Source organism: Nannospalax galili, unplaced genomic scaffold (genome assembly GCF_000622305.1).
Source record: "Nannospalax galili isolate Female #2095 unplaced genomic scaffold, S.galili_v1.0 scaffold1774, whole genome shotgun sequence".
Taxonomy (NCBI): Eukaryota; Metazoa; Chordata; class Mammalia; order Rodentia; family Spalacidae; genus Nannospalax; species Nannospalax galili.
Window position 1 is genome coordinate 287649 of NW_008334864.1, and position 11735 is coordinate 299383.

General features: G+C 42.4%; 1 pseudogene; it reads right to left on the minus strand.

Annotated features, from left to right (window-relative positions):
• Positions 1-1734: 1734 nt before the first annotated feature.
• LOC103731252 overlaps positions 1735-11735 on the minus strand; it is a 211131-nt pseudogene continuing 201130 nt past the window's right edge.

Below are 11735 nucleotides of genomic sequence, written 5' to 3' on the forward strand. Positions count from 1 at the left end.
AACCCTATACCTACACCTAACCCTATTCTTAAACCTAACCCTAATACTTAATGCTAACCCTAACCTTAACTGAATACATAACCCTAAACCTAATGCTATCACTAACACTGAACCTATCCCTAACACTAACCCTAACCCTATCCATAACCCCAACCTATCCCTAATCCTAACCCTAACCCTATCCAAAAAACACTGACCCTCAATCTATTCCTAAACCTAAGCTAAACTTATCCTTAGCCATAGCCGTAATCCAAACTCTAACCCTTTCTCTAAAACTAACCCTAAATCTATACATAACTCAATAACTCACCCTAACACAAAATCCCTATTCCTAAACCTAAACATAACCCTATCCTTAAACCTAATCCTAACCCTAAACCAATCCTTAAACCTAACCCTAACCATCACCCTAAACCAAACCTGAAACCTAACCCTAACCCTAATCCTGTTACTAATCCTACCCATAATCCTAACACTAACCCTAACATTACAATTATCCTTAAACATAACCCTAACGCTAACCCTAACCCTGAGCCAGACCCTAACCCTATCCCTAACACTATCCCGAACCCTAAACTTAACCCTAACCCTAATTCTAACACCAACCCTAACCCTATCCATACCCTAACCCTATCCCTAACCCTAACCCTAATTATAACCTTAACTCTAACACTAAACCTTGCCTTATCCTTACCCTTAACCATAACCCAAACCCTATTCCTGTCCGTAACCCTAACCCTAATGCTACCACTATCCTTAACCCTAAATCTATCCTGAAACCTAAACCTAAGCCTAACCCTAACCCTAAACCTAACCTTTAACCTACACCTAACCGAAACCCTAAACTGATCCCTAACCCTAACAACTAACCCTAACCCTATCCCCTTACCCTTACCCTAACCCTAACCCTATCCCTCTCCCTAACCCTAAACTTAACCCTAATCTTAATGCTAACCCTAACCCTATCCTTAACCCTAACCCTAATGCTAACCCTAACCCTAACACTTACCCTAATCCTAACCCTAACCCAAAACCTAATCCTAACCCTATCCCTAACCCTAACCCTATCCCTAATCCTAACCCTATCCCTAACCCTAACCCTAACCCTATCCCTAATCCTAACCCTATCCCTATCCCTAACCCTAACCCTTACCCTAACCCTAAACCCAAAACTAACCTTATCTGTAACCCTAACAGTATCCCTAACCCTAACCCAAACCCTATCCTGTACCATAACCCTTATCCTGTCTGCTCCTTCTGCAATAACAGTGTTATAAGCTGGTAGTCATGTGAATACCTTAGGGATAGCTCTCATCAGTTACTTCCTTCTAGATTTTTGTGCTTCTTCATGCACGTCATTAGATATTGCCTCTGTGGGAATGATGATGAAATTTTAAAAATTATTATCTTAAATTATGTATGTGTGCACATGACTGCAGGTGCTTGAGGACACCAGAGGCTTTGGATCCCCTAGAGCTGAGGTTATAGGCAGTTAAAAGCTGTTTGATGTGTGTCCTGGGAATTAAACTTGGGTCCTCTGCAAGAGTAGTTTGTGCTGTAAACCACTAAGCTATCTCTCCAGCCCTGATGAAAAATGCACACCCCACACCCCCTTAAATAGTTGTGTTTAGCAATAGGCTGGAAGGGTTGAAAGGTTTAGCATTCAAAGAGCACAGCACACCAAGGTCATGAGAGTACCAAGGGTTATATTAAAGTGCCTGGAGCCCCCCCTCTTCAAGAGCAAGTGGGTAGGCAGGGTCCTGGAATGTTGATGCAGCAGCCTGCGACCACCTTAGCTTTGTAGACATAGTTAGAGATGAAGAGGGACTGGTTGGCTGAGGCATCAGCCTGACCACTTGGGATGTATTTTCCTTGTCAAGCAAGGCTTGTTGGCCAGGGCTCACTTGATGCATTTCTCTTGGGCAGCCTTCAATTTCTCCTTCTTCCCACACCTGGCCTCCCAGGCAGAGGCCTACAGGGCTCAGCCATAGGATAAAGTGAAGGTTCTATGCTTCAGCAGGGGGCACTTGATGGCATTGAGGTTAATGGATTCCTCTTCCTCACTCTGCCCTCCAAACAAGAAAGTGACCCCAGCGACAGCAGGGGGCACTGTATAACACAGTGCTGTGACAGTTGCCATGGCAATCTCCTCATTCAGAAACTTCTGGGTGCAAGCATAGCCTGGGGTGACCCTGTTGGCCTTCAGCAAGGTGCCTTCCAAGTAGAAGTGGTGGTGGCTCAGATCCTTGTGGACAGCAGCCTGTACCTCCTTCACAGTTGCGTACCAATGGCACTTCAAGCCATGATCCCCATAAGGGAGTATTTGGGGTTCCACAATGTGAACAATGCCTTTCTGCTTGCAGAAGTTGGCATAAGGGTTCAAAGCATTGGCATTTCCATGATGGCAAGGGCTGAGGAGCTTTGTTCTCCAGTTTTCACACAATACTGCTTGGCAAAGTTTGGCTCCATCCTCCTTGTACTGCGAACAGATTTCAGACAGCCCATTCTACACTCAGGTGGTGGTCTCACCATTGGTTTCTACCAGGGGCACCATATTCTTGTCTACCTTGATGCTCACAACACCATCCATGGATCTGGTAACTTGGGGAAAGGGATGTTCATCATCTGTTTTCTGGTTTACTGTCTCATGGAAGAGGGTTACTCCCACCCCTAAACCATTCCAGGGTTTACATGGTCATCAGTAGTCAGCAGCAGTTGGCAGTCAAAGCACTGGTTCTCCTCCATGTTCTTGGTGCTAGTGGAGGCAGCTGCTTGGCAGTGCTTCCAGTGGACTCATCTGCAACCAGGATGCCCTTGCTTGGAGCCACAATGCAGTGAGTGATGTCAAACATCTCCATCTTCTCTAGGGTCAGCTCTGGGTTTTCAAGGTGTAGTGGGTAGACAAGAGGACTAAGGAGTGAACACAACCTTGCTCACCAGAAATCAGTTCTGTCTCAGGTGAATGTGTCTCGGGAGATGTGCACACTTTCCTATTTTCTGAATTTATAACATTGTCCTTAATTTTTTGTGTCAGAAGAGGCTAAGGGAAAACATCCACTGGTGAGCACAGGGTTGATTAAGGGAGTCCAGACGCTTCTGATGTAGATTCTGTGCATTGTTCATTCAACTCTACCCAGAAGTGTGCTCCTAGGTATGTGAAGTTGGGAATTTGTCAAGAACAGTTATAGTTATGCCCTTGTCAGTGGGAATTATGGGCAACTGTGCATGTGCTTTCACTGTAGCAAAGATTTCTCTGTTTGGACAGAAAATAGGCCAAGAACATTCGGCTTACTTAGTGGCTTGCCTTCTCTTTTCTGTTGGATGACTGCTTGTTTACTCATCACTTTCCCAGTTAGGGGATTTTGCCCTTTTATTCTATCATGGGTCCACACCAAAGTGTAGATATGTTTATCTGTGCTCAACTAGATAGTTTTTGGCAAATAGAATCCCACAGAATGGCTTCTTTGATGATATCCAGTATTCTGATCTTTCAAGTTTCTAGCTCTGGATGTTTGTTGGAATCTAGGGCATTTAAAACTTTCCATTCCCTGTGCCTAACACCAAGGGAGTCTGATTTGATTAGTCTGTGATGTTCCCAGGTGCTCGTAATTTAAGAATACTCCTAGGGGCCTGGCAAGATGGTCAGTGGGTGAAGGCATTTGCCACCAAGTCTGATTACCTGAGTTTGATCCCCAGGGCCTACATAGTATAAAGAGAGAACATAATCCCTCCCCCAGTTGTCTTATGGCTTCCACATACTTGCTGTGCTGTGTACTCCAACTCATTAAATAGAATGTCATAATAAAAATGCTTCCAAGTAAAATGTCACTTACAGTGGAGGAACATTAGCCAAGTGCTCCAAGCTAACATGAGTGGTAGTGAGAGGCATCAGCATCTTGGGCCTTGTAATATACTGAACAATGTCCCTTCTGAGGTATTCTGCTCAAACTGCAGATCTTGACCTTAATCCTGAAGAAATATTAGGCAAGCCCAAATTCAAGGTTATTCTGAAAAAACAGCTAGATAATACTCTTCAAAATTATTACTATCAGGATGGTATGATGGTCATATCTGTAATCCTAGCACTTGAGAGCCTGAGGTGAGAGGTTCACAAATTTCAGGCAAGCTTGGGCTACATATTGAGGCTCTGTCTCAAGCAAAAGCAACAACAAAAACCAGAATGTTAACCTGGGTATTGTAGCACATGTCTGTGATCCAAGTAATTGGGACATGGAGGTGAGATTATCATGACTTCAAGGTCAGCTTCGACTATATAGGTAATTCTGGAAGATCCTTGCCTAAATGAAAGTTGGTCTAAAAGAAACCCCCCAAACAAAACAAAACCCCAGAACCTACCAACCAACCAAATCAGAAACCCTGTAACACTGTCCCAACATATTATCTGAACAAGTTCTATGTAGAACCTCAGCTACATAGTGAATTTCAGTCCAGCCTGGCTACAAAATGAAGTGCTGTCTCGAAAAACAAGCAACCCACCCCCAAACCTCAAACAAAAACATTAAAAATTTTAAAAAACCAAAATGTTATGGAGATTATGAAGACAAAAAAATTGAAGAAATGTCCCAGATTAAAGATGACTAAGAGGGTTCAGGACATAGTCCAGTGGTAGAACACTTGACTAGCATGTGTGAGACCTCGTGTTCAATTACCAGGACTCTAAAAGCCAAAACCCCAAACAAAACTAAAACAAAACAAAACAAACAAACATGCAAGCAAACAAACAAAAAAACCCACCACTAAAAATAACCTTAAAAAGAGGCAAAATGAGATTTTAAAAAACCTTAATACTATATGTAATCTTAGGTTGGTTCCTGGTTAAGAAAAAGGGATATTAGTGAGGTAGACGGACTTTAAATATGATCTGTGGCTAGCTTTTCTATGATATCAGTTATAATGTGTTGATTTTATTGACTATGATATAGATATCTAAGATGTTAACATTGGGGTAATTGAGTACAAAGCATATGAAGTTTTTTTCTGAAATATTCTTGTGAGTCTAAAGCTATTTCAAAATGCACTATTAAAAAAGGAAGCAAGATGCTGGGTTGCCTTACATATGTGAAGCCCTTAGTTTGATCTCTAGCACCCCCAGCACAATGTAAACCAAGTTTGGAGACACATGCCTATATTTCAAGCACTGAAAGTGGAGGCTGGATGATCAGGGTGACCCTCAGCTTCATATCATGTTCCATGCCAAGAGACCCTGTCTTTTTTTTAAAGCAGGTCAACAAGTTTCTAGATAATTATAATATGTTGCCAAAATTAAGAACCGTTTCTCAGTTGGTGTGGTGGCACACATATTTAATTCCAGCATGTAGGAGGTATAAACACGTATATCTCTCTGAGTTCAAGGCCAGTCAGTTCTATAGAGCGAGTTCCAGGCCACCCAAGGCTACATAGTGAGAACCTTTAAGTTATCTTGCTTAATATTTTGAACAATTTTCTTTTTCTGAAGTGCTCTTTAGCCAACTTTCCAGTTATTCCCGTCATCTATAGACAGAAGTTCAGAGTCCTTAGGATGCTAGTCATAGCTCTTCATCATGGCCCTCTGCTTCTTGATCTAGAGTTAGGCAAGATATGGACTTTATGTCAGAACTTATAATTCATTTCTTCCTTCCTTTATGATCCCTGCCTTCCTGTTCAGCCTCCTGAATTCTTCAAAGCCCAATTTCAGATCCTGTCTCACCACTGAAGTCTTGTATGATTATTTTGTATGATTAGAATCAGTCATCCTTATTTTATTTGTATTCTGGTAGGTTTCATGTTATGGAGTATAAACAGGAGCTTCAGATTTGGAAATAAGTGGATCTAAATCCTGGTTCCACCTTTTACAGGTTCTGAGACAAGGGACAATTTTAGTTGACTTTCTGGAAGCTACAGATGAGCTATGGGCTTTAGATGAGTTATAAATTTAGAGCTCCTGAGCTCATACTAAGTCCTCTTCATTATTGTAATTTAGTGTCCCTATGTTATTGTACACCTTTTGCTCACGTGTATGGTCAAAGGCTCTTGTTGAAAATTTCCTGTATGTGTTTGGTCCATCCCTAACACAACAGACCCCTTTGAAGTGAACTGAATGCTTGGGACTTAAGGAATCCAACTGAGATTTTTGTTTTTGTCCTGGAACACGACTTAGTGAACAGGTGACCTATGGAGAGAAGAATGCAACCCACCTCAGGAAGAAAGGAAGGGAAATGAGATGTAATGATTAGAGGACCAGCTCTTGTGCTCGAAAACAGAATGACATTATAATATCTAGGAAATACCACTCCTTAGTTGTACTTAAATCGTTAATCTATTTGTGGCCAAGGGGATATGTACATCAATGAGTCTGATGAATCCTTGTCTGCTTCTTCTCTTAGGTCTTGGAAAGTAACACTGGAGTGACAGCCAAGAAGGAAATCAGATGCCAAGAGGCATGGAAAGAGCAGGTGGGGTTGCCATTGTTCAAGGCCACAAATGCTGACTGTTTAGTTAATGTCTCTGGGTTTGGAATCTTTTCCCATTTTGACTGTTCCAGGTTTCTCATTCTTTCTACTTTCTCCCTGGTGCATCCCTTTTATGGCCAGAGACTGGCTGTGCAAATAGTTCAGTTTAGTAAAAAATGACTATTTATGAAGTCAGGGAGCATGGTCTTGCCTTTTCCTAAAAGAAATTAAGGTTCACAAAAACAAGGTGTAAGGAGGGCTAGAAATTTAGATTGTTTTTAAATATTTTTTTCAGTCTCTTTGAACCACAATATCCCTGTAGCCCCAGCTGGCCTGGAACTTGCTATATCGACCAGGATGGCCTCAAACTCATAGAGATCCATCTGCCTCTGCCTCCCAAGTGCTGGTATTAAAGGCATGTGCCACCATGCCCGACATAGATTTCTTTTTAATAAATAAATTTCAGCAAAAAAAGAGGGAGAGAAAAGGACTGAGAAGTGTTGTGTATGGGGTTTTGGAGTCAGTACCTAATGAAGAGTGACAAAAACTATAGTTTAAGCTGGATCTTTGTCTGATCTGAATGTAGAGAGACAGAAATCATTCTGGAAGGTATGTTTTGTTCAGGAGACCTCAGAAATTTCTCACCAGATCAAGTAGGGGAGGAAGTTATATGATAGACTTGTGCCATGTTGGGCATATTATTTGAATTTTCTGATTTATCTTTTAAAAATATTTTATTTATTTATTTATTTTTATTTTATGTGTATGAGTGTATTGCTTGCATGTATTTGAGTGTACGGGTATCATGCAATACCGTGGAGGTCAGAAGAGGGCTTCAGATTCCCCTGGAACTGGAGTAAAAGAGGATTCATAGCCACCATGTGGGTGCTGGGAATTGAACCCAGGTCCTCTGCAAAAACAGTCAGCACTCTTAACCACTGAGCCATCTCTCCAGCCCTTAATCTTTTTTTTAATCTGTAAAAATGAGGATGTTACACAGCCTTTCCTGTGAGGGCTGCAGCTGCATGTAAAGCCCTAAGATCGTAATAGGCACACAGTGAGTGATGAGAACTGTTGTAATTATAGGAATGGGCAAACATACCACTGTGGTTCTCTAGATAGGGTGGTTTCTTGCATCCAGGGTCCTGGAAGTCCAGTTGAAGATGAGCATGGCTGGGGAGGTGTAAGCTCTAGGAGTGGAAAGACTGGGGAGCAATAATTCTCACACAGCATTTTATGAACATACTTTTACTCAATGGGGATGGGAGTGAAGCTTCTGTCAGAGTTTCTATCTCCTGGATGTCTAGAGATGTGTCCTGCAATCAAATAGGTTTTCCAAGCCTAGACACAGTTTTCAGAGAAGGCCTTGCAAACAGTTGTCATCTGGATAAGAGAACTCCTTATTGTGGCTAAGGTCATTATTTTTGTCTCTGTGCTGTCCTTATTTACAGCACGAAAGAGAAAGACTGAACAAGGCTTTAATAAGGAAATGAATGGATGCACCAGAGCGGAATTAGGACCTGTATGTAAAAACAGAGATAACATGTATAAGTTTTATTAGAATATAAAAGGAATTCTTAAAAACAGATCTCCCCATATAAATATAGTGAGTTTCCTGAGTGAATGGCTTTCTCTGTTGCATGGAACGTTAGACTGAGTAAGTCATTTAAATCAAGGGAGAAAACAGACACGGATGATAGAAAAATGGGGTGGTAAGAGAAAAGGATTGCCAGGATGTTTATTGGCAGCCATCATGTGTCAGCACTGTTTTAATACCTCACATGTCTTTATTTACTCTTGAAAATATTATATTTATTATTTTTATTTTATGTGTATGAGTGTATTGCCTGCAGGTGTGTAAGTACACCCATGTCGTGGAGTGCCAACAGAGGTCAGAAGAAGGTGTCAGATCTCCTGGAACTGGAGTTACAGACAATTGGTAGCCGCAATGTAGGTGCTGGGAATTGAACTCAGGTCCTCTGAAAGAGCAGCCAGTGTTTTTATCCACCGAGTCATCTCTCCAGCCACATTTATTTACTCTTTTACTATCAATTTTTGACGCAATAAGAATTATCTTTTTGTTACAAATGAGAAATAAGGCAAAGGAGGTGAAATGGCTGGTTCAGGATCATCCAGCCCTTCGCTACCAGACAGAAAAGTGAAAGAAAGAAAGCAAAATGATTTTTTTCATGGGTGTTTATTTGTTCATTTATTTATTTACTTATTTATTTTCCTTTTGAGACAGGGTGTCCTTTTAGCCCCAGCTGGCCTGGAATTCACTATGTAGACCAGGCTGGCCTCCATCTCACAGAGATCTGCCTGCCTCTGCCTCCCGAGTGCTGGGATTAAATGCATGTGCCACCACACCAGGCTTGAGTGCAGTTTATTAAGGATACATGGCCTTCTCTAACGTCAATGTCCCACTGGAACCTGGAGATGGAGATTTTATTTTGCAAAAATACTTCATAGATGTAAGGAAGTTAGGACTGGGTGATTAGTTTGGATATCTGTTTGGGTCCAAATGGAGTTACCAAAGTCCTTGCATTACCATCTAGGGTTTGAGGAATGTTACCATTTAGAGGTCACGGTCAGATTTGTTTTCTCAGCAAGTTGAAGAATTAAAAGACAGCAGAATCTCAGATAGTGACAGGTAAGATTCTACATTAATGTGAAGAACTACATCCCTAGAGTACACAAAGAGCAATACTCCCTACAAAAAGGGAGGGGATTTGAAAACTGAAATCCAAGTTCCCCCAGATGACTTGGGTCTTTTAAGTGTTCTTGGTGCATCCTTCTTCCCTAATTTTGGATTAGTGTAAAATACATAAAGCACAATTTTTAGTATAACTATAGTTTCTATTGAAAATATAGCTGGGCTGGAGAGCTGGCTCAGCAGTTAAGAACACTGAATGTTCTTGTAGAAGACCCGGGTTTGAATCCCAGCACCCACATGGCAGCTAACAACTGTCCATTGCTCCAGTTCCAGGGGATCCAGTAACCTCTTCTGTCCTCCGTGGATATTGCACGACATGGGTGCACTTATAAACATGCAATCAATACATACATACACATAAAATAATAATAATAAGTAAAATTTTTAAAAGAGAAAATATAGCTAAACCAGATGTGGTGGCACGCACCTTTAATGCCATCATTCCAGAGGCAGAGGCAGGAAGATCTTTGTGAGATCAAGGCCAGCTTAGACTACATAGTGCTTTCTGGACTAGCTGGAGCTACAAGAGACCCTGTCTTGAAAAAAAACCAACTAACCAAACAAACAAACAAAAATATGGCCAAAAGACAGTTGGGGTAGTTTGTCTTCATCAGAGGATGAGAACATGCAAGAAAACAATTCAAAGAATCCTTTGTATGCTTTATCATATGCTTCATCAAGGCTGGTGATATCTGATAATTTCCTTGCCACTGTTCTCCAATGCAACGTGTACACTGAGAAGTCCATTGGTTTGTCTCAAGAGCTGGAGAAGTTTCTCATGAGGCAGATTAAGTTCAGAAGCCAGTCTTTGGGTTTCTTCTATAACAACTCCATGAGGAACATTGAGAGACAAGGGTAATGAGGAAAATCCCTCAACATCTTGTTTAATGTAAGTCTTATTTAATAAGGTAAAATGTAACTATGTAACAGGGTGGACCATGCACCAGAGCCCTACAGGGTAGAGAGTTTGCTTAAAGACCTTACATGAGGAGTCACGGAGAACAACAGTGTTGTTAGCCATTCCTGCCCAACAATATATTCTACTTTTCATGTACCAGACATAATTCTAAATGAAATTGGTCAACAGGGACAATGCCTGTGTGTAATCTGAGTTCCATTTCTGCTGGGGGTAAAGCTATATGCCATTCTTTCATTGGTTTAGCACTGAATAATAGGATGTATTTGCTGAGGGGAATCTAGGTGAGGAGAGTGTACGGGTTAGGAACGCTGGATGAAATGGAACCATGTTGGGAGCCAAAAGGCCAGAAGAGAATCATCTTTATGGCTTTGAGAAAAAGACAGCTTTATGGTTTCCTGCAAATCTTTATGGCCTTGAGAAAAAACAGCTTAATGGTTTTCTGTAAGTTTCTATAAGATAGCACTTAGTTAAAGAATGTAGAAAAACAACTCTGTGACCCAGGCTAAGTCAGCCTTGAGAAATGTTTTATGCTCACCATGACAGTTAGCAGATGTTCCTTTAGGATAAGAAATGCCCCTTGAATAAACCCTCCCTAGCTATAGCATACAACAACACCAATTAGTGTCTGCCCAGCACTTTCCTTCTCCTCACCCCCCCCTCTCTTTCCACTACCAGTATATATATCTGCTGCTTTCAAATAAAATTTTGGAGCTTGATCAGAACACTGTCTTGCTCTCTTTCTTCGTGTTCCTTGTTTGTCATTCCTTCTAGGACCCCCACTGTTCACGCCACTGTAGAAGTGTCCTGCAGATCGGGACACCTCTGACGTGCAGATTGCCATGTCACCTGCCCTCTCTGACTTGGACAGGGTCGTGTCACCTGCCCCTCTGACATGCAGATGATCGTGTCACCTGCCCCCTCTGACGTGCTGATGGTCATGTCACCTGCCCCCTCTGACGTGCTGAGTGTCGTGTCAGCTGTCCTCTCTGACGTTCACATGGTCGTGTCACCTGCCCACTCAGCCACGCAGATGGTCATGTCACCTGCGTCCTCTGACATGCAGATGGTCGTGTCACCTGCCCTCTTATTCTTGCACATGTTCATGTCACCTGCTGTCTTTGAAATGCACGTGGTCGTTTCACCTGCCCTCTCTGCCATAAAAATGGTCATGCAACCTGCCCCCTCTGACGTGCACATGGTCTTGTCACCTGCCCACTCTGAAGTGCAGATGGTCGTGTCACTTGCTCCCTCTAATGTGCAGATGGTCGTTTCACCTACATTATCTGACGTGCAGATGTTCGTGTCACCTTGCCCTCTGACATGCAGCGGGTAGTGTCACCTGCCACTTCCAATGTGCAGATGATCGGGTCACCTTCCCCCTCTGCCATAAAGATGGTCTTGTCACCTGCCCACTCTGACGTGCACATGGTCTTGTCACCTACCCCCTCTGACGTGCAGATGGTCGAATCACCTGCCATCTTTGACGTGAACATGGTCACGTGCACCTGCATGATCATGTGCACATAAGAGGGGGCAGCTGACACGAAAATCTGCGCGTCAGAGTGGGCAGGAGACAAGACCATCAGTATGTCTGAGGGGGCAGGTCTCATGACCATGTGCACGTCAGAGAGGGCAGGTGACACGACCATGTGCA